The sequence below is a fragment of the Rhipicephalus sanguineus genome, unplaced genomic scaffold, assembly GCF_013339695.2.
Source record: "Rhipicephalus sanguineus isolate Rsan-2018 unplaced genomic scaffold, BIME_Rsan_1.4 Seq363, whole genome shotgun sequence".
Classification (NCBI taxonomy): domain Eukaryota; kingdom Metazoa; phylum Arthropoda; class Arachnida; order Ixodida; family Ixodidae; genus Rhipicephalus; species Rhipicephalus sanguineus.
This window is the reverse complement of record NW_023615104.1, coordinates 15,210-40,001: the sequence shown is the minus strand read 5'-3', so window position 1 is coordinate 40,001 and position 24,792 is coordinate 15,210. Positions and strand designations below refer to the sequence as shown.

At 44.7% G+C, this 24,792-nt stretch overlaps 1 pseudogene; it reads right to left on the bottom strand.

The window, feature by feature from the left end:
• Window positions 1–168: 168 nt before the first annotated feature.
• LOC119377134 (LIM domain-binding protein 2-like) overlaps window positions 169–24,792 on the bottom strand; it is a 38,081-nt pseudogene continuing 13,457 nt past the window's right edge.

Genomic DNA, 24,792 nt, shown 5'->3' with positions numbered 1-24,792 from the left:
TTCAAAAACAGCATGGAGGTGGAAAAAAAAAACACATTGCAGAATGTGCGCTACCATTGCATGTTGTGCAACACTTTGTGCGTATACCTTTAAAATCTGCTACTGCATGAAGCAAATTAACTAAACACCACGAATAAAATAAAGTTCCCCTCGAAGGACAAATCTTATGTTCTTGGCCATATACACAAAATAACTTTAAATATATGATACGCAGCTAAAGAAAACACAGGACAATGGCCTGGCTCCTACTTCTGTTTAGCATATAAACGTACAATGAACTAACGTTTTGTCACATCACCCCTTTGTACAGCTCTAACTTCGTTGTCACTAAACACAAATGGTGCGAAATGCCTGGGTGAGACACTAAGTGAAAGCACAAGGTGCAAGACAGAGATAAAACTGGTCCAAAGCATAATGTTCCATTAAAAACAAAATGGCGTGCCATATACCACAGGACCTTAAGACATAAAAGCACAACAGATCCCTATAAAAACATGCCAAGAATAACTTAGAAAGGAGCAACTTTTGCAAATAATCTGCCACTTATTGCACAATCTAGAAACACCAAAATGGCCAGCTCCTTTCAGTGCAACCACAATTGTAGGTGTCCTCACACTCATCTGCTAAAAAAAGCTCAATATGATGCCATGGGCCTTGAGGTCCTTGCACACGTTTAAGTCTTAAAACATTCACCTGTAAACCACCCCTCTCCCCATGTCCCTCCCACCCCCCAGAGTTCTGAAAGCACACGACAATGAGACAGCACCACGCATACCTGAAACAAATGATGCTTAAACTGACCTAGAGAAGCCAGCACGACTTGAGGCTGCTCCCCATTTTCACTGAGCTGATCACTGGAGACCAGGAAGGGTGCAGACACACTATGCACCAGAATTCAGTTTTGCCCTGTTACTCGGCCACTTGCAAGGCCTGGGTCTCACATCCGCATCCAGATATTTCAGTCACTGACGCCAGCAACCTAGCCAGTGCACTCAAGATTTGAAAAAAAAAAAAGAAAAACGGGGGAAGGGCAACACTGCTATAGCAATAGAGATGATGGTTATGGGCACAAGCCTGCCATTCTTCCATCACTTCTGAGAAATGGAAGTGGCACTGTCCAACCATATGGCCCAACATTCACACACGCTTGGTGCGCCTATTGGCTGATGCTTGGAGATGTCTTTTTGTCCTCAGGGGGTGGGGGTGGGCCCGGGGGCGGAGCCGAAGGATTGCGCTCGGGAGGTGGCCCAGGCGGTGGGCCCTGCCAGCCGGGCGGCGGTGCCAGAGGGCCGCCACCAAACTCGTCACCTTCTTCAAGGCCGTTAGCAGCCGCTGCTGAAGCATCGTACTGGGTATTCTCCAACCGTGTGATGACACGCTCATCTTCATCTCCAAACTCTCCTCCCATTAAGGAGGGCTCCCCAACCACCATTACGTCCTGCAATGAAAGAACCAGTTATGCTTAGGAAACGCTCAGCTAAAATAGTTTACCCATCTGGCATAGTTATTCGCATAATTTATGCACTTTCTTTTTTTTGTTCACTATAGCTTCAATAAGGGCATGTGCACATTGCACGAAAACTCACAAAGCCATCCTCAGTAATGTATGCTCATGGTGCACAAAATATTGCACTTACTTGATTCTAGCCAAAAAAGTTTGTTGTTTATAAAGAAAAAGATTAGCAAACCAAAACTGGCAGCAATTGACGATAAGCACCCCTATACTGCCGAAGTGATGAAACGGCCAACCAAGAATGCTACACACTACGGTAGAACCCCATTAATACGTACCTAGTGAGAACACATGGCACAACTACACACTAACCGCCAAGTGCTAGGAGGCTGCTGCTTTTTTACCAAAGCATGGAGAAAATTTTCGGCTATCTCACAGGATGACGCAATAGTGCACAGCGGCAATTCCAGGAGCACTTTGAAACTATGACAAGGCTGGCATGATGGCAGAATGAATGACATATCCGGCTTTCCTTAATGCGCGTCTGCATTTATAAAGCACACTGAAACGAAGTACCTGATCTGTCATGAAGCCGAATGCCCCTATAATTTAGTATTTGTGCACAGCACATCGCCTACAAAGCTCATGCCATCAGTGCCATGTGCTTGCTGTACCGTAAGCATGAGTTTGCCATGGGAATGCCTGTGTGCTCAGGTTTCATCGTGCCCTTACACTTCTGAACATTCACAGGAGTGGCACACACTTTGGGCAAGCTGCTCATTTCTTCAAACAACACATACTAAAAAAGGTCCCACACAGGCCACACGTTTGCTGCGTGGACCACAGCAAACGATGGTGCAGTAAGTTTAGGTTGTCACCTATAAAAAGGGTGCAGTATGCTTAGAATAGCATTATGCCACACATGCTGGCAAGCACACAGTCGAGGATGCTTATTATTTATTTATGGCAATAGGGTTGTCTGTCCTGAGCCATACTGGCACGTTTGTCACTGGCCATCATCATATCTTTGTGCATTTCCAATACTTAGAAGTAGAGGCATCGCTATACTCCTGCCTCAGTAAAAATAATTGGTCGGTCGGTCTGAACTTGCCAAAAAAGGCGTCAGCCACAGGAGCTCAGTTAACCTGACAAAAAGTGATCACAGTGCACACTAATTGTCAGACTCTACAAAATGGCTAGTTCAGGAATTTTGTTGCAACTACATTTCAAGAGTTCATACCTTTTAAAACTGGTATGTATTAATGAGGTTTACTCTATATGACAATTCCCCAGTAAACAGTGAATGATTTTCTCAGTGAATTTTTCTGTACACAGCCCACAGTATGAGTGCAACGCCACCATCGCACCAATCTTCCCAAACCTTTTATAATTTTCATTTTATCAATTTTATCATTTTCCATGGAAGTCGAACAAGGCTGATTGGCGAAAACGTTGGCTCACAGCTGTTCGGCGCGCCCAATAAGCATACACGTCCTGTCTTCGCACGGTTTCTTTCGCTTTCTATCCAAGTCACTAGCATAGCCAGGGGGTTCAAACGCTCTCCCCCGAAATTTTTAAAATTTTGCATGTGTATGTAACATGCACACATACAAACGCACGGACGAACATAAATAAAGTATGGTTGAACCACCACTGAAAAAAAATTTCTGGTTACGCTACTGCTCCAGTCCAGGTAATATTAACACATTGTTCGGTCCCTTGTTCCTTTTATTATTGTTAATCTGAATGGAGATTTGTGGCAACCAGTATGACGCAAAAGAGTCATCTGCAGTGCCCACTTTGTCAGATGAGCAAGACTGTCTGGCTGAGGGGCCTCAGAATCGGCTTTACTATGGGACGAAAAACAGTTTCACATGTTCAAAAATACGATTTCGCAATGTGTTCGACGTACTAACAGCGCTAGAAAACTAAGAGATGGGCACTTCATGAGGTCTATCTTATTATCGTTGCTAATATGTCATTTCAATTATCCCAGCTTTCTGCTAATGCACGCCGGTCAAAGGACAAGCGACGTGCGAGCCTGCCAATAAAAGTATTTTCGATCGTATGTCAAGAAAAAGGGCTTACTCGCCTCTAAACGCACGTCGTACTCCAAGCTCATCATTTGTGCGATGCATTTTCCGAATATTTCCGACGGACTGACGGCAATGTGGAGTACTCTCACGCAGCAAATGTGATTAGCGGCATACAAGTCGCCACCCGAAGCGAACTACTTCGTTTGAAGTACGTATTCCTGAACATTTGCTATTCATCAGTAGCCTCAAAAGAATCAAGCAGGGCTCATTTTGTGTTGCCATTTTCATGCACCAACATTCACCGCACACAACTTGGAGCTCCGGGCCAGGAAGGGAACAGGGACAAAATGCGCGAAGTGGCCACACTGGCGCTGCGCACTCGGAGAACGGTGGCGCCATCAAGTGAGCGCACGAGGCCAATAAGACAAGACCAGGTTGGTTGCACAAGGAGCGAGTAGAGGTGGAATCACGACAGCAAAGAAGTTTAAGGTGGGGGTACCACTGCAGTGTAGTTTCATTCTGAGCCGCCAGAAGACGCCACCAAGTCACGTTTGGAAAAAAGAGAGGAAAATGCGCGCTCCGCCGTCGCGACAGCGAAGAGCCTGTCCCTGCTCCAACTAATCCATTCTTTTCAGGGGCGCCGCTGCTCCTTTGAAAAGTTTCAAATGTGCTTGACGCCCCCCCCCCCCCCCCCCCCCCCCCCCCCCCCCCCCCCCCCCCCCCCCCCCCCCCCAAAAAAAAAAAGCACGGCCCAGGGAGCGTTCGTACTCCCATGCCACTGTCTAGAAATGAGGTGCCTCTTTCTCCTGGTAGTTACGCGCCGCTGCCGCAAGGGCTGCTTTTTTTTTTCTCCCCTTCAACGACGCCTCTTTCTATCTCTCCTTCTGTGATGACCCTCGCTCACTTGTCCCTGTCCCCAGCGGTGCGGTTCTTTTCACGGGAGGAACAATTGCGCTGCAAACCGCTCACGTAGGCTGCCTGGCCAGCTGCTCTCCGTGACATACAGTGCCGAAATGCGGGTTTGGGTGACAAACTCTATCGCGGAGGTCACATCACAAGCGAACCATGAGACATCACATCCTTCCGTGTACAGTGTACTTATGTAAATAATCCCCTAAGTCGCTGTCGTTTACTCCTACCTCATTTACTGATTGTCACTACTCAGTCATCTGCTTGAGCTAGACAGCGGTCATCATAATAAACTCTCCTTTTTCTTTGTTCCATTTCTATGTACTTCCTCAAGTAAACAGCCACTTACGTCTACCACTCTATATGCCGTTACACACCCTGACACAATCGATCTATCTACTACAGATTTTATTTCTCTCGAGAAAGAATTGACAGCAATATTTTGTAGAGAGAACGCTATAATTATGCAGTAATTATTCTCCAAAGGGCTTTTATTCACAGTTTGTGAATTATTTGCAAATGCTCAGGGAAGTTCTGTTCGCGTACACACACACACACACACACACACACACACACATATATATATATATATATATATATATATATATATATATATATATATATATATATATATATATATATATATAGAAAAGTGAAAAAAAACGCGCGTGCGAAGGAATTTTATTTACCTTTCACTGGAGGTCTAAGCTTCATCAGATAAAGCTCGGACCCCGAGCGGAACGTAAATAAAATTGCTTCGCACGCGTCTGACTTTTCTGAGAATTTTTTACCGAACCTAGAAACCCTGCGTCGTTTCTGCGTGTGTTACATATATATATATATATATTTGCGCAGTAGAATTGACAGCAATCTTTCTGCGCCAAAAGTATGCAGAAGACATCGTTGTCACTGCAATTGTGCTGGAACGTGAGACATGGTGGTCTGACAGGAAGAAAAAGAAAGAATAAAGACGAGACTGCCTCCAGGATAGCATTCAACTCTGTCCCGTTGTCAAAACCCTGCCGTTTGTGATACCCTGTAGAGGGTCGTGACGCTATTTCTGCGGCCCTTGTTGGGAACACGGCTCAGTTTTACCCTGACCTGCAACACGGGGTGTAAGCAAACTCGTATGTACTCCTTCCTTCCCCCATGGAAGAAACGCGCCTAGTGGTTGTGTGTAACACCTCCACCCCCCCCCCCTCCTCCCCTCGTTATACCCGACACAACTTCTCGTTCTTCTGTAGGAGAAGACAAATTCTATTTGACTAGCTGTGCTCCTCCTTCACCGTGTAACATAAGCTTCCGAATGTAACCTAAGCTTCCGAATGTTCGAAAGACGGGTAGTTTGGCAATTGCGTGCTACAACGCTGCCGCTCTGACCCACGGTGTCAAACCCGTGCCAACTGCCTAAGCAGCACAGTTTTCCCTGCTATACGTACCGTCATTTATTTCATTTGAATTGAAACTTCAGCAGAGTAGTATCAATTAATCTTTTGGTTGATGCAGCATTTATTTATCATGTTACCGTGTGCAGGCACGTAGCCAGGATTTTTTTTCGGGGGGGGGGGGGGGGGGCAAGGCCTAATTGTTCGAAAGACAGTCTTTCCATGGCAAAAACAAAAAAAAAAGTTGCCTGGAAATATAGAGGGCTGGAAGAATTTCGGCCCCCCCCCCCCCCTTGCCTACGTGCCTGACCGTGTGCAAAGCATCAGACGAACCGCCAAACCATTTCTATGACAGAGCTGAAGCAATTACGTCTTGAGCGACATATATGCGTGGCATGAATGGTCCTGGTGCGTTATTCTCTTGTCGGGGGGAACGACTTCTCTATTCGCGTACGCTATTTCAATAGGATTTTGATTTTCAATAAAGTTCGTTACAATAACATGATGAGTGGTCGTTTCACCCAAATTGTCAGTAATTGACAGCAAGCTGGCGCTGATCGAAGCGTAGACGGCCTAACAGCCGGAGACGCACAGTGCGGTCGTCCGAGGTCCGTCTTCGGCGGAACTCGGCGTCACGGCCTTTCCTGGGGCACAAAGGCGCCATGTGTCGCATTACCGCTTCGGCACCAGCGACAATGGTGTTGTTTCGAGCAATTGCAACCATTCACCTCCTGGTGCATGAGAAACAGCCGGCGTCTTCCTTATCGCCGCAAAGTGAGGCGGCTGCCTTTATTCCGTCCCGGCGCCCGAGGCAAAGGGTGGCTCGCCGATTGCGACAACTCTTAGAAAAAAAAAGGTCGGCATATTCACTGACTAAATGCTAACCGTTTACTTGTCACAAAATACACTAGCCTCTTAGTAAGTGAAGGTAGTAAAATGCAGGCTAGTGGAACTTGCTACCTAGTTAGGGAGTGAATAGTACTAGCTCGAATGGCTAGTCCATTACTAAGTTGTTAGTAACCGCGCTAACAACTCAATTAGAGGCTTACGCCTATTTTGTTTATATGTGCGTGTGCATTGCCATATAAAGATGATTCTATTACAAAAGTACCTAAAGGACTAAAAAAACGAAGTGGCATTGTCCTCGTACATTAACGAATGGCCGCTAATTACTTCATGTAATTACCGTGGTAGGTACACAAAGCAACATACATAGAGGCATGAATTGATCACGAATGAGAAAACACACGCAAGTGCACACACAGAATAGCAAGACTTTTACGTAGCTGATATCTACTCTAGCAGCGGGATAGCACACCGTGTACTGGTTGGCAATCATAGAATTTAGAAGAATAATTGATATTTTCTACACATTGTCGTGTGCCCTTATATTTGCTTATATGCGTGCCATCACGTAGCACGAAACTTTAATTCCAAGGTAATCAATAAAACAAGAATTGTTTAAATTTTGCTAAAGACCATCACGATTACGGCAAAGTATACTGCGCATCTACGAAAGATCTGGCAATGTGGGTGGCTAGTAGTTACTTAGTTAAAAACACCAAGTAAACTTTCTGGTTAGTGAAGGCAGCACTTTACGACCTTTACTAACTGCTGGCTAGTAAACAGATTTCGCGATGGTAGTAAAATACGCTCGAAACTAGTAAATGCAAGCATTTACTAACCATTTACTAACTTTTTTTCTAAGAGTGCACAGCGCACGCTCGAGAAGCTCAAAAGAAGCACTCTACGCGAGCAGTGAACACCAGAGGATGCGAATGAAATGCGTTCCGTTCTCTAGCGTCTCCCGTTACTAAGCACAGACTGTCGGCTTTCGTGCTGCAGCACACATTTTATTACCTGCTCTCATCCTCGCTCAATCGCACCCCCCCCCCCCATGCTGCCTCTCAGCTTCAGGCTAGCACAGTGGATGTTATGTCCCATCTCCTGTACCAACTTGCCTGTACTCGTGGGGTCTAGACTACACCAGTCTTGGTGGCGTTGCCTCGTGCATAGTGCACCCCTTCTTCCCAGGGAAGGAATGGTTAGCCTACAGACTTTTGGGAAACCCTTGTCTCCCCCACTAACTCAATTAGACTGCATTGCCGTGGGAAACAGTACCGCGTTCCAGCTGCGTTTACACGAATGCGACAGAATGCAGCGGTAGCACATCACTTTTCCTAGAGCAATACGCCGCCGTTTACATGGAGTGCATGAACCCTCCCGAGAAGTCCTCGTTTTCTGCCCCCGCAGCTGTCGTGTAATATCGGAGAGGTGCACTCGAAGCCGACTCGAGGAGGGGCCGGCGTTCCCCTTCAATTGTGTAAGGTGGTCCATGAGTCGACTTACCCCTCGAAATCCACACCTGCCTGGCGCATTTGTGCGATGCGCCTTCCCAGCGCATTACACCCGTTTACATGGATGCGATGCGCCAGTTGTCGCATTCGTGTGAACGAGGTGCGTGCCGTGCCGGTTTACGGCAAACTGTCAACGCAGGCACACTTCCCTATACCGTGGGAAGACGAACTGGGCCACACTCGGACAACGTGGAGACCATTTTGTGGAGACGGCGTGTCGGCGTCTTGTTGAATGAATGGAGTCGCCCCAGCTGGCCGGTTATAATCCCGTTTACATGAATGCGACAGTAGCGCATCGGCTTTGCAAGCGCGTTTCGGAAAGGCGATGCGACGCCGTTTACAGAACCCCTCGTCTTCTCTTCGCCGCAGCGACCATGTGGTGTCGTATTATAGCGAGCGAGTAAGACTTGTTGCTGGCCGAGTTCATTGATGTCAGAGGGATACATGCGCTTAGCCGTGTCCGAAGCACGGGAGACAAAAATTAACACATTTTTCTCCTTCATGAACCACTATATAAAGAGATACATATTAGCGCGAACAAAGAAACAATGACTACAGAAAGAAGTGGGAGGCAGCAGAAAGGTTTCAGCGCCTGACCTTTCTGCTCCCTCCCAATTCCTTCTCGAGTGTTTATTTTTTGCTTTGCGCTAATATGAATACCTTATAGCGAAAGAGGCACGCCCGGAGTTCGCACGACGGGAGGCCACCGTTACTCTCCTCGTGATTTACGGCCTGTGATTCGACCGGGACTCGCAAAACCATCCCTGTCTGACGTATATTACTGCAATGCGCCTTCCTAGCGAATTGCCATTGTTAACATGAACGCGATGCGCATCTGTCGCTTTCATGTAAACGTGTTTTATGCACAACGATACCAACTATACTTTTTATAAACTTATCGTTTTCAAAAACGCTTCTCTTCTTGTCTGGCTACTATGCGCAAGTCCCAGTTCGGCTACGTTGGCTCGTCAGCCTTACGACTCACGCTACGAGTTTACGACCTGCTATCCTCAGACATCGCAAGTTCTCAGCACGGCAGACTTTCCAAAGACGTTGAGTTGTTAGCTCCTAACGTTTCTCCTTCAGGCGAAAGCGGCGGCAGATAAAGCACGAGCTGAGCAAAGAAAACAGAGAGGAGGTGTTCGATCGCGTGTCACGAGCACAACAGCATGCACTGCGCAGATATCGAGGAATAGCTGTTGATTTCAGCCGCCAGTGCAGCAACACAAGCCTATACAGGCACGCGCCTAAGATTCCCGGCCGGAGGCCATCAATCGGATATCACTGTCTTCCGACGGCAAAGCTGTGTTGTGTGAAACGATGTCATACTTCGGGTTTCCTGCTCACCACATCAGCATTGGACGCAAATTCCCGCTACAGCAAGAATTGCTGCGTAGTCACCGATATGGTCTGCGCACAAGGATATACAGCAGCGAACGAACCGGGACCCCAAGCGTATCACGCATGTATGCTACCTGCCGTTTGTAAAACCTTGCCTGAGGAGGTTTACTGAAGAAATAAAAAAACTTAGGAGGCCTACTATTTAGGGCCGAAACATACAAATCCAAGTGCCAGAAGAGATGTAGACCATTCGGAAAATCCCAATGAATATGTGCCCGCACATGCCACAGGGTGACCGCAAATACGCCGAAGCTTACCAATAAGGCTTTTATATAACTTTATTTGTGATTCGAGCAAACAGGTATACAAATTTAGGTGTGAAGTTTGCGATACTGGGCTGACAGAAACCGCGTTCCACACCCCAAAGTACAATCATTCAAAGCAAGAGCAATGAATCAGAGAAATACGCAAAGTGAGCTCGCAGTTCCTAGGCTGTAACCGCAGGCTGTCTAAAGGTGCGCGTGATAGAAGCGGGGGCGGAGGCAGGGTAACCACGCCAGCGCCTTGTTGCACGGTGTTCCGACTCAGAGTGAAGAGTTCGCAAACGCCCGCGTCCCCTTGGAGCTAGCCTTATGTAATTATGAGGAACGCCGCTATGGGGCACTCCTGAACACTTAGAGTGCACGGAAATATATACGCGGGTGTTCCTCGATTTCGTTGCCATGGAAATGCGCCTGTCGTAGGCGGAAATCGAACCCACGTCCTGAAGCGAAACAGTCCGATGCATAACTTGCCAAAGTATATGATACACGGCGAATCGGAGCGAGCGTATCCTGCCAAGTTTCCGCTTGTAGCCTAATCTAGCAAGTACAGAGCACAGCAAGCGCAGTTGAACGGGATGGGTTACTTTCGCGCTCACAGCACTTTTGCCCGGGGTAAATGCTGCGACGCATAAAGGAAAGGAAGCCGGTACCAAAGAAATTCGAGTGGCCTACATTTTGTAGAAGCGGAGGTATACATCTTAATTGTGTTTAATTGTTAATTTAGTTAGTTTAACTGTGCGGTGTTTAGTTTGTTAGCAGTGGCAGAAAGGAACACGCAGCAAGTACAAAACAGTTGTCGTGTCATTCCTATATATGTGTGCCTTATCTCGTATTTATGATGTTTATTGCTGTGGATTCGTATGAACAAGCCCAGCAAACCACACCTCTGGAAAACATCTTTTTGTAAAAAAAGGAAAGAAAAGGAAAGCTGATATATATATAAGTGGCTATTTATTAGAAGTAGAAGAAATGAGGGAATAGAAGACGCTTCTTTCTGTCTCCCGTATCGGGGTCACGGCTAAGCGCCTTACGGGGAGGGGGAGTGGGCCTAAAAGAGAGAGAGAGAGAAGGAGAGTAGCTAGGGTGGAAAGCTGAGGTGCTATTCAAAACATACTTCGCCCACGCAGATCTACTCAGTTCCCTCGCATCGCACGCGCACTGCCAACCTCCTTGGTTGGCACTGCCCGTTTTTCTGCTTTCTTTTGTCTGTCGTTGCACACCCCTCGGTTTTAGTGGTCGCCCGAGTGGGGCCACAAACATACGCACGCACACGAGGGGGACGTTCCGAGGGTACGGCTTTTTTTTTTTTCACTTGACGACGCTCACCCCATACTCTCAGAGGACTTTGTGCAAAAGCGGCATTTGCCCCCCTCCAGCCACACCGGCACTTGCCCCCAACCAAGCTATGCCAGCTCTCTCTCTCTCCCCCCCCCCTCCCCCGGCCGCGATGCAAGACGGGTTTGCACCCCCCAAGGCAAAATTCTGCGGACGCCCATGCTTCACACTTGCTTTCACGCTCTCCCGCGCAGCCGTCAGAAAGGCAGACAAAAAGAGAAGACTTGCAGATGCTGGGGCATGGTTTGAAGTTGACATTCTCCCCTGAAGTAAAATGTTTTCGAACGCCACAGCCGGGGAGACGGGGAGCTTTCCAATTCAGCGCTTTCGTGTTGTCCGTCTAGGTGGCGCTAGAGGAAGATTTTCGTTGTAGTGATAGGAATAATGCAGATTTCTCAGTGTTCCTGCAGTATTTGTGTGTGATTAGTGTGTATAGTTATATAAGGAGACCGTAACTATTATATTTTAAGCTATGCATGCGGAGATTTCAGCGCAGTTTGAAGATTACTCCACTTTTGTTGACGTTTTCAGCATGAAAAATTAAGACAGTTTACGAGCTTCGTATCGCATTTCTGCTTGCTTTATTGAAAAACGCTAGGTCCAGGAAATAGGTCGGGGACTCTAGTTTCTCTACGTGCAAATTCGGCCATGGAACTTCAGTAGCTTTCCACGAAAATGGGCCACGGTAGGTCCCTATATTGAGAATATCGCCCAATTTAGATGAATATAATTTAAAAAGTAGCACGTGCACATCGATGAAATTGAGCATTCAGACGGAAAACCTTGTCTTCTACATACTCCCCGAAAATGAACTTTCTCTAGCGAATAGTTACTGGACAATTTGCTGCGAAAGTTACTAAATTTGGCTGTTTTCAAAAGCGAAGCAACAAAAAAGTAGAAGTCCAACATCAATTTGCTACGTTGAGAAAATAGGTAAATATGTCTTGAAAGTGCTGCGCAAAGAACAGTGCTGTAACTGTAGCAGATTTTTCAAAAAATGGTCACTGCTGAGGCACAGTCAGCCAAAACCGTGTAACTTGCGCTTATTCTCGGCTGTCCATCCCCAAATACTAATAGTTGACTTGTTTTTAATAAATATATTTGAAAAGTACAAAGATCAAGCTTTTCATTGATATATAAGTCAACTATATAAAGCACGGAGAACAGCCGCCGCGTCGGCTGGAAAAGTGACAAAACGACGTGTTCGTGCCGCCGGAGTGAGACCGCCGCCTTAAGACCAAGTCTCTAACAGAACCCTCTTGAAGTATACCACATTAAACGTGCACTGAGTGGCAATGTCATGAGAATATTCTTATTTTTCCAACGAGGAATCTCGCACCTTATAAAACTGCAAGTATTGCCTGAGGTTGTCCACCATGAATATGAGTACTGGCTTCCAGGTGAGATTAACTTTAGCTTCTAGGCAAAGGCTTCGTTGCTTTAGAAGTTAGTTAATTTACTAAGAAATTAAGCACAACATAAAAAATAGTGCAACCTACTCCGTGCAATAGTCAGCAACATGCATTTGGTTGAGTAGCTGTAAAGTGTGCCAGCATATTTTTAATCTCTGGCTAGAGTTAGCTGGGGCATGCTGTACATTGAGGTTAAAAATGCATGGTATTCTACAGACATGAAGTTATAAAATGTTAAATACTTTGTCATATAAAGAATTCCATTTTATCAAATTCTGTTATATTGATGTTTAACTCTAATGCCTCGGATTTGCAAATGGCCCCATTTTTTTTTTCTCACCGCCCTTACTGCTCTCTCCTAATCTGCCAACACTTTACTCATCTTCCTCTCAGCCTTCTGAAAAAAAAAAATCACAGTGCGAAACGATACAAGGACAGAAAGGTACACGGGTCTGTCTTTGTGTCGTTTTGCACGATTTTTTTTTTCTTTAGAAGTCATGAACCAACTAGCCCAATAAAAGGTTTTGCTAATCTTCTTAGTCCATGCTAATTTGTTGTCAGCCATCTGCTTTCTTTCTTCTAATAACTAAATAAAAAAAATAGTTGCTTTTTACACTGCATGAAATGTAAGCTACTGGGCAGGAGAAGACGAGATGAAGGAACTCGTGCACGAACAAAGGTCCCCTAACCTAATGATACAGGAATGACACAGAAATAACGAAATGATGAAACAGGATCGCCATAGCAGTAAGAGACCTAACCAAAAAAAGAAAACCTGCTCAGCCAAAAACCTCCCCCCTATCCCTAAACAAAGGGAAGTTCTTGACCAGCTGAGCACGGTCACCTAATCCACTTCAGGAGTACGGTCATGTGATGCGGATCCATTTTGACCAGCCACAAGGAATTCCTAGATGCTGCACTTTTGACATCAGCCGGTCATTTTTTTGGCATTTGCCATATTTAAGCAAATCTAATGCACTCAAGTTTTTTTTTCTGTGAAAATGGGCCCGAAAATTGATCATGAATTACAATTGAATACAACACCAACACCATGTTCATGGAAACGATGGAGTACAATTTCATCTGGTCATGTATAGAGTCATTTCGTGCTCAACTGCGACCTGTATGCGCAATAACTGTTTCCAGTAGAGCACAGTGGAGTAGTGGAGCATAAGCAATGTCATTCTGCATGCTCAACACAATTGCAACAGAGCTGTATTAGATCTTTCTTGCATGCTCAAGGCTTGTCTGTGAGAGGCCCAAACAAAGGGAGACCTCAGCTGCAAGTCAACCAGGAAAGGTTTTCACAAGCTGGAAATGGCAAGGTATACAGACCTTGAAAACAAGCTTACAGACATTGTGTGCAGACTGCATGCCTGCAACAACTGAACCCTCTCAAGGTAAAGGCCCATGCATTGGCACAAGATCGAGTCCAATCCAGAAACAATTTAAGAGCCAAAAGAAGCTGGATCACAAAATTCATGAGAAGGGAAGAATTTTTCCTTTGAATGTGCACAGGCATCTGGCAACGTAATTATGAAGGCAAATTGTATTTGCCTTTTGATTTTCTGAGTGTCAACACAGGGGCACCACCGCATTTTTTTTCTAAATTAGACGCACATTACATACACATTTTCTTTTACTTTAACCCTCTGTGGGTTTGCCTATAATTTTGAAATAGTCATATAAAAACCGGCTGTGGTATATTCACATAAGCTACAAAGAAATAGTATAAAACAAATTTCATCAAAAGCAAGCCCATAGTTTACTGAAGAAAAGTGGGACATATATGTCCCACTGTCTTATGAAAGCACCATCTCGAGATTGCATTAAAGGGTATTTAGGATGAAACGGCCGAATCAAGTGGCACAGAGTATTGCTCCTCAAGGTGTGCTGAGGAAAGTTGTGGGAATCTCATTCCAGCAGTAGAACACCCCCTGCACCTGCGCCTCTTGTGAGCCGTCATAGCGCTGTGGTCTGATCCTGTAAAGCTTACTTCATCGCATGCACCAACCATTTTTCTGTCCATTTGCCTGTCCTTGCTTTGGCTGTCGAAATTGTCGAGTACAGCTGCTGTCCCTGAATATGCGCCTACTTTTCAAGAGGTATATGATATCAAGAAAAATTTCCACGCACCAATATCCGCAATTACGCTGAGGAATGGTGTGGCAATATCGCAGGGGATGTTTCGATGCATTTATCGGTCAAGTTATTTCGCAAATTTACAAAAACACGTGATGACTGGAAGCTAAAACCACCCTCTCTGAAAAACCAGAAAGAGAGGAAATTATTCGATATTTTGATTGGTAGGTTCTTTCTATCTAAAGAAGATTCGGAAGCTATCATGAAAAATTGATCAAATTCAACGTCACTGTAACACTACTACCGCCCTTCGAAAGTGTGGTAAAAAGATTTTTCCTCGAGAATACGAAGAGTTAGGTAAGATGTGAATGACTTATCATTGTGCTAATTGCAACGGGTGATGTCGGAGAAAATTTTTCCTGCAGACGGAAAAGTTGGACGTATGTGTCCCACTGTCTCACATAGGGTTAATACTCTCGAGCCCACAAAGGTTGGATACACTTAGAATCGTGTAAACAGGTCATAGGGAAATAAAAAAAAAAAACATTTCTTGCATGTACCATAACCCGCACTAGTCAAACTCCTTGACCAGCATGTCACTCTGGCAGCAACTTGCAAAACGGTGCGCAACCATATAGAACGACAGAAAATATCGAAGCACACTTTTTAGCATTAAAGTCCTAAAACTTTTATAAAGAACTAAAAGAGAGAGCGAGACGGTGCGCAAAAATTAAGGCCTACATGCACTGACGTGCGCCCATTACGACTTTTCTCCAAAATCTTGGTTATCATGATGAAGACAATAGCAGAATGTAAACTTTTTTTTGAGTATATTACTCAAGGACTGAATAATAAGAAATACTGTTCTCCACAGAGTGAGAACATTTTATTGAGCACACAGACTACAGACTGACTAGAGGGAATACTGTGAATGTCCGCATGCTTCGTGCCGTTACTAAGGCCGTATTCTGAAACGCTCCTTACCTCAATGAGGGGGCCTTAACTGCTTGAGGACGCCTTGTCACGTATTCTGGAATGCTCCTTACTAAGGTCCTCACTGAGGCCCTCCTTGGTGCTCCCTCAAGTTAAGGTAGCTCTATGGCTACCTTAAGGCCTCCTTACCTTGCTACTTGCACTGAAAGGGCGCCTCTCTGCAGTACTTTGTCAGCGACAGTGTGTCCGATCTCTTATTTTCGATCGATGCCGTCGCATTTCTGCACAAGCTCGCTCTAATTGTATCCTCGTCGTGTTAAAATTGCTTGCCAGGCGTGTTTTTCGAGCGTGCGGCCGAACGGCTGTCAACATTTTTCGTTAATATTGCGCAGCTCGAAGAGAACAAGGCATTTTACAGGAACAGAGAAAAAAAGAACAGACTCAAGGAATGCGAAACGGTAGGCCCCCCCCCCTCATCGCCCACCGTTCGTGCTGCCGTCTTCCAGGAATGACAGTTCTTGTTTGGATTAGGCTAACAATGGCATTCTTCACATGCCATGCGGGCTGCTTCCACAATGAGGCAGGTGCGGTCTTCCGGGTAACAGAAAATCACATTGGTCTTAGCAAACACAGGGGCGCAGCCGCACGCGCTACAATGTATGCCCAGGCAACCCTCCTTTCCTTTTCTGCGAATTATCTCAGCCATTGAGATTAGTAATCCGTCGTGATACAGGCGAGTGACCTGTGCCTGAAAGTTGCGCCTACTCTGTGGCAGCACGACTATTTTAACGCGTTGTAGAAGCAAGCCCGAACAATAACCCTTTTGACAACTTTACTGTGCGGAGTTGAGCCTGTACGTGCCTGGTTCATATGTCCAGCAAACATGATCACGGGTGAAATCGAGCTTAAGGTCAAGGAACCCGACAGAATCCCAGGAGGGCATATCACGTCTTATGACGGGCGATATACATTCTTCAAATATTCCGACCATTTGTGACAACTCAGAATGCAACTCCGAGGCTGTAATAAGACTACTAATAAGTCGTGCACATATATCTGAATACTTTCAGGACTTGGGTTCCTGGGAACCGCTGCTGTAAGATTTTCTCGTTTAGCAAAAAAAAAAAAAGAAAGGTAATCCACGAAGGCGCGATGCGCGACCCGATAGACGCGCCCTTGTATTGAATGTAAACATAATAATTTACTTGGACATAAGTACATTCGAGTCAAATTTGCACCAAAGTGAGGAGATTTCACAAGTTTAATCCTAGTCGGTTATGAAAATCAATCTCACCCACGTCTTCAACTCTTTAAACGATCTTTATTACTCGCTCCCACATAACAGGCCGTTGAAATGCATCAATGAACGTAATGAGCTCCAAAGTTACTCGATCATACTGTTTTTGTCTGCTGCAACAGGCGAAATTTAAGTAACGGGAAAGGCTGTGAACCCTATCACGAAAAAAGCAGTGTACATTATTATTCATCCTTATGCACAAAAAATATTCCTTTATTCTTGCTTGAAACGGACGTTTAGTCAGTAGTTCACACGTAAAGCAGTGTACACGTTTCGTTATGACTACAAAATATTCCTTATTGTTGCTTGAAAACGGACGGTTAGTCCGTATTTCACACGTACTCTCGATCCAGACTTGTGAAACACGCGCCTTACCTTACTGAGGCGGCCCTTAAGAAAGGAAGGTTGAAGGAAGCTCTCAGAATACGCTGGCTCCCTCAAGGAGCTCCTTAAGATAAGGAGGCATGAAGGGCTCCTCACGTAAGGTAAGGAAATGGTCTGAGGTAAGGAGCGTTTCAGAATACGGGCCTAAGCTACAAGGTTTCTCCCCATTTCTATTGCAACCGCTCACCTGTGATGCAAGCGAAAAGTTTGGAGGTCCAGGCGACATATTCTTTTCTTGCCACCAGAACCAGCATTGCCTGCACCACCGGCGGTATTGGCTGCAGATGATTTCCTCTTCCGGCGTTTGCTTGGAGGCCGTTGGGTTTCTGATTTCAAAAAGAAAGGCGAGATCAGACAGCCACCAAATTTTTGTCAAAAGTTTTGATGGAAGACAGCAGAGATAAGAGCACAAGACATGCAAAGCAGCCCAAAACCGGGACACAAGAAGCAACTAACCATCGCATGCTCACTTGTAACAAAGACCTTAACAAGCTGTTAGCATATCATGTATACTGTGCTGTTATTCCACACAGTGCCACAATGCACAATACTAGAAAGGTGCAACGGTTGTCATGCACAAGGCCCTTCAGCTAACGCATGCAAACCAGTAATGGCATGCATTTGCATTAATACGCAGTGTCGTGTAAAAGTACAACTCATAGAAAATAAAAGCAGAAGCCAACAAAAAGAGGACAGACAGCTTGAAATAAGCAAAACCAGAATGGGGGGAAAAAAAAAAGAGAAGACAAACAGAAGAAAAAAAAACTATATGTGCCATCACCAAAGAGGAAGGATTCAAGAGCTGAGCACAGGGCATCTTCTGCTGGCATCACTTAAATGTTTCGTTAACTCTGCCATTGATTGACACTTCATACGGATGTAAAGAGGAAAAAAGGTAGCTTCGAGAGCTACACATCCCTGTGTGGAGCATTAAGTAAGCAGCTGCAAATATTGCTTGTTTCAATAAAATCCTCATCGTCTTAAGTTTACAATCATTTTTCCCCTATTTCATTACAAAACGACTAACAATGTGTAGCTTAACTGCTAACTACGTACATAAAACAGAGTTCAATAACTGATCCTGTAATTGTAGAAACATAAACAGTGTAACTTATGCTTACGGTTAAATCTGCTATGCACAGCTTTTGCACAAGTTTCCAGATTTAACAGTGTAACAAAGACAACATCCTCCCAAAATTTGAGTCCTGCTTTCTACGTGGAAAACTACCCATGAAGGTGAATGTGCCTATTCCTGTACATCTGAAAACACGATCCAAAGCAATGCCAGTGTAACCCGATGCCTAGTGTTCAACGTCATGCTGTTAGTAGCCCAGGTAGAAATTTGCTTGCTTCTGAGAGAAAACAAACGATCGAAAGATTGACCCACAGTGTGAAACCACATACCTATATCTTGAGCTGATTTTAGGTCATTAGGTGCTCCGCGGTGTGCGACACCTGGCAGAGTCAACCAATCAGTTCATTAACAAATTGATTATTTCCTTCGCCACTTCAGCATTTAGGCACTCTTCAAATGACTCAAAAAGCATCTCCATCATATCTCAGCAATGGCAGTGGCATGTTTCCCACCAGAACAACACCTTGACTTAAATGCACTAGCCTGAGCCACTGCTCTTTAAGCGAATCCTTCCAACTGAACGAAAACAAATGAGAAACTAGTTGAAGAATGCTATGAGAAAACTTAACAGCTGAATACAAAATAGACACAAAGAAAAAGCTTAACAAAAACTTCGGTAGAATTAAAAGAAAAATCACCAAAAAACTGTGTCCTGAGCATGAGTCTAAGCACATAAGGAAAGGGAATTCAAGTGCAAGTGCAAACACAACTATTCTACTGAAAGAGTCTACAGCATGCTTACCTGGTGGCGCAACCATTCGTTGCCACTTCTGAAACAGTGTTGTCTTGAGGCAGTCTCGGGGACTTAGTGCATAGGCCTTGTGCCGTGACATCAGCTCCTGCATTGGCTCAGGATGACGCAAAGCGGCACAGCGATGCCAGACTGTCAGGACAAACATGCTCAAAGGGTCCCACACCTTCAACTAAGATTAAAATCATGGATGGACATTTGCTTTATCTTTAATAATGTAACAAATGCTGCAGTGCGTGAACACAAAAGGAAATTTAAATATACTAGAAACACAAAGCATATTAGTATGTGTTGCAGCTGACCAACATCTCCTATGACTGGTTCAATGTGTCAATAGTACTTGTTCTAAACAAGTTTTCAATCAATAAGGAATTCCATCTTATGTCTTGGCAAATGTAGCATAAAAGTCGCTACACAGATCCTTACTTCAGTGTCGGAAAGCAATTTTAAACATGGAGTTCCTAAACACCACTGTCTATTATGTTTATAAATGTGATTTCACAGCGAGTTCCACGTTAGTAGAATCTGAATGGCTATACTTGCTGGTAATTTTGTGTTGATGCTATTTCGTAGCTCAGTATCTTTAGTTAAGATTCTGTGGTTTTACATGCCAAGAGCAACGTACAATTATGAGACATGCCATAGTGTAATTCTTTAAAACGTGCACCTGAACACAAACACAAAAGACTGTTTACATTTCACATTCGCTGAAATGCAGCTGCCGAAGCCTGGAACTGGTCCCAAGCATGAAGGCTTGCACAGCTAAGCCTTCATGCTTAGCTGTGCAACACCATAGCCACTAAGGGTATCAAAATGGCTAACACTTTCGTTTTTCTTTTAAAATGAGCAACAGCTCAGGTTCACAACATGCTCTGTGTGAGTTGTGGGGGTGCTATCATCCCCTGTAAAGCCGTTTTCACCTCATGGCGCCCGTGAGTGGTAGTTAGCGTAGTTAGTTGCCGCCGAGAGAGGTGGTACTGTGCTCCGAGGTGGTGCCACTTGCCGGGAGACAGGTTACGCGGGCGCGTGAGGATGAGTACTCCTCTCTCTTTTGGGGTTTGGCAGCGCTTGTCGGTGGTCGTCTTGTGGAAGGTCCGTGGGGGTGATTCTACGGATTGTTCTCACGGGCCCCCGTGGCGAGTCGAACGTCAGCGAAGCCGCATTTGCGGTACATGTGTTATGATGTTTGTGTGTGCATGTTCTCAGTGTTGTATTGGCACTATATTGGGTCATTTGGCATCTAACTAGTTATTTATTAGATATGGCTGGTGAGCTCGTCATTGCAAAATGTTAATAAATGTCCACGTTGTTCGTTTTAGAATGGCGTGTACTGTGTCCGTTTGCTCTGAGAGTGGCTCTTTCGAGACCCCACAAGGTAAAAGTCTCATCCTTAACACTGCACAATGAATACTGGGTAAGTGTTGTTTGTTATTGGGTTCACTATGCTATAATTGTAAAATATTGCATGAGGGTTCTCAGCAGTTAACTGTAATACAGTAGTAGCAATTTGGAATACATGAATACCAGGAGGCTTCAACGTGCCGTCCTCTGGGCTAGCTCAGATGGCAGAGCAAAAGCCATGCATAGGCATTGACCTGGGATCAAATTCCGACCAGTATAAATTTTTTGACAAGGGGGAAGCTTTCTTGCTAAGAAATGCATGTGAATTTCCCTGTAGCTTGTAGCTTCATGCTACAAGCGAATGGACAAACATTGTTTTCTTTCGCATTACACCAATCAAGGCAGTTCTACATACCCTCAAATAATTCAGCGTGAATTTGTCAGCCTTGTCTTGTGATGTTTTGGACAGTTGTTCTAACATGCCTGGGTCTTGCTGTTGAGCCTGAAAGACATAAGAAACCACGAAACATGCAAAGTAATGCAGATGCAAACCATCTAAATAAGAACATGAAACAATGCATGAATTTGAAATACAATAGTCATTCCAATGGCGCTGTGTTAAAGGGACACGAAAGGCAAATATTGAGTGGGACATTGATTGTTGAAATAGCATTCCAGGAAACCTTGTAGTGCTGGTTTTGTACCAGGAAATGCTGGGTTTTACCAAGGAAATGCTTATTTTGAATGAAATTCAGTTTCAGAGGTCCGCACAGCGTAACGCACTTCAAATTGCACACCTGAAAAGGCCTCCTGACGTAACATTTGCCTTGCCCAACGTTGCCCGCCTCTACTGCCCAACAGCCAAAGCTGTGGTTTCTGCTCTGAAGGGCACATTACACAACATCACATGGACACGGTATTTTGTCAAACTTTCCGTCAGAGCGACTTAAATAAGCGTGCAAGGCACACGCAGCAGTACGCAATAACAAAAACTACCGCTGAGACGCGACGCGCGCAAGCGGAGTGCAGCCCTGCAAAAACGGAACTTTTGCACAACTCGCGCAGTTCTCCACTGTAGCGTCAAGTTCTTTTTTCCATGAATCAAACAAACGCACAAGCAGCAATTTATTACGTCTTGCAATGCTCAAAATGTTCTTTTTTTATCATAAGTAGCTTAAATACTAGTGATAATTTTGTACTTGGGACTCTTGACGTCATCGGGCTCATTCCAAAACGTCCCACTGGTGACGTATATAGTGTCCAGCATTTACCTTAATTTCTCAATTACTAGAGCACTGCTATTGATAATACAGTAAAGCTCGTTAATTCGGATTTCTAGGGACCGGGAAAAATGTCCGAATTAACCGAATGTTTGAATTATCGAATGGTCGAAATACAATAAATGCAAGAGTTTTTTTAACATACCTTTACTTACAAAGTAATCGGGATGCGTGTCTGTTTTCGAGCAGAAATTCGCGCGGACACATCTGAGCCCTTCAAGGTGCTCAGCAGCTCGCATGCTGTCTGCAGTGCTAAAACAAAATTCTTTAAGGACGACGAGGGCCTCCGCGACTTCCTTCACAGTGCCGAGGGGCCCGTGTGGCTCATGGTATGGCTGCTCCTCTTCAGGCTCTCGTTCTTGGATTCGTTGCCATGCATCACTTCCTTGACAATTTGCTCATCAGTCAGACAGCCGGCAGTGGCAACGCCATCATCAATGCCGATATAATCCTCTAGTGTCACTGCATCAGGCATAACACTTCCGAAATCCTGCCTATCGTCGGCACCATCGTCCGGCGACACTTCGGCATCGCTGGAGTCGGGTACAACAAAGCCACTGTGCCTGAAACAGTTGGCAATGGCGTGCGCAGGCGTATTCTGCCACACATACGCAAGAATGCTAACTGCGCTCAGGAGACTCAAGTCGTATTGTTTGCCGACGTCATGGCACAAGAGCACCTTCTTGTCGGCAGAGCCCATTTTTCAGGGCACGCAAAATTTCTACTTTGGTGGTGAAGTCCTTCGCCTCGTACTTGGGCCGCTTCGCCGGCGTTGCCATCGGCGGAGAGTGCGTTCACACGAAAAGTCAGCACAAAAGCACCAGCAACAATCAAGCTAAAGGAGCCGTACTGAATCGTTCCTCGATAAAACGACGTTCAACGATGCAGCACACCAATGGGAACAAAGCAATGAAATGGCACCGCCAAGAACACACGCGAAGAAAAGGCGTTCAACCAGTCTCAAGTCAAGCCAAGTCGACAATTGATGTACATGGCGATGCTGCGTTTGAGCTTCACTTCTGTTCCGAGTTGTTCTTTTTTCGTTTTCGAGCCTTGCCAGCAGCCCGAAAGTCGCCGAATTATCCGATTTGCGGTCAATTCTGTCCGAAATAACGAGCGCTCAGTCATAGAGTGATGCGTATATTTACAGGGACCAGATGACGTGTCCGAATTAACAGATTTTCCGAATTAACGAGAGTCGAATTAACGAGCTTTTACTGTATTGACGTTTTAGATGTACTCAAACATTGAAGTTTCACTCTGACATAATTTTTAATTTCCTTTACTGTCCCTTTAAGGAAATTACATTTGCTAAAACTCTTAGAGAAAACAACAGACATTGTGATAATAAAAGTTTCAAAGAATGAAGGCACGAATGTATACGGCAAATTAACATGGCTCAATGCTGGAGAAATAATGTCTTATCCTCGCCTCATTCAACCTCCCGTCCCCCTTCAGCCACCGAAAACCAGGAAGAATTGTGCTTTATCAAAAGCTTTAAGTTGCCACATGAAAGTTTCAGCCACTGTTGAGATCAGGTGGAGGAGTGAAATAGTCAGTGATATCACTTTGTGAGCCTCTTGCTTTTCGTGTACAACAAAGAATGTGCACTGCTAGGCGCTGAGCTGTTGGAAGTTTAAAAAAATGCATATGTGCATTCAAATGCACAACAGCCAACTTGAAACTGACCACAGATGGCACCAAGTCACTTTAATGTTTAGAGGAAGTAGATTGTTATGTGAAATGCACGCCTCTAAATTTTTGTCATCACGTGCAGTCGACAAATGACTCGACTATTCAATCAAGACATTTATTAGGAACCTACAGATAGATGACTCAATGGCGGAGGCATCAGGAGCCTAGGCCTTTCCTCAGAGCTACAAGATGGCTGGTGAGCTTCACCAGGTACGGTAACTTAGAAATCACTGTTATATATGTAAGCCATGTGAGTACACAGCTGAGGCCCAAACTCTGAAACCATCCTTAATTAAACTTATCAATGAAACTTATCTCAATTTCGGTTAAGCCACCTTATGTAAATTCTCAAAGCATCCTCTACTAAGTGAAATTTTACATTTGCAACCACGGAGGCAGTACTGGAGTGTGTGTTGCTTCCCTCATGGATCATCAACTCTACAGCTCATGCTTGGCTAATACACCCTCTCTTATAAGAATACAACAAAGGACGAATCTGAGAACAGCACCCAACTGTCACCGATACCCTCCTGCCAAAGCAGCATGAAGGAAACATAAAACAAATGCAAAGATTCACTGACAATGAAAAGTCGAAACAGTGCAAGGCACTACCACACTTGATGTGCTGCTTCCTGCAAGTCATGTGAAAAGTACATTTTCTTCTTTGCTAAAAATGGACATAACCAAAAATGAACTTGCACTATATTGTACTATGCCTGAGATTTCATTCTATTTATGCCAAAACAGAGCATCAATGACTTCAGGATAACAGACATTTAATTACAGCTTTATTAGGATTAGTTACTATAACACACATAAATTAGCATGTTATGAAATTATTTCTGTTGCATAGACTATCGAGTGCCTAGAAATAACGTATTTATTTGACACATTTACAGACAGTTCTTCATAGGCGGCGTCTGAAAGGGTTAAGATTACTTCCACAATGATAATTATGTCTTGTGACACAGAAGGAACATGTCCCACTGGCAAAGTATTTGTGCACAGTGCAGAAATGGCTGATTGATTGATGCTTGTGACCTGGCCATTAAGTTGTCTGTACTTTGAGTTCCCAACATGAGAGCACTATGATCACAGTCAATCGTAACATGTACGATAGGCTAATATGGCAGTGCCTAATATGTTGTACTTAACTACCGTTACAATGCATTAGTAGTGAAATAACTGTTAACTTGCAGTACTTCTACGGTTTCCCATCAACAAGAACACTGACGACGCCAAAATTTTTTTTCAACCACAGTGTCGTTGGATAAATGCGGTAACATGTTGCTACTACATTTTGCTACTGCCGTTTACAACTCTGGCAACCTGGTAATCCGTAC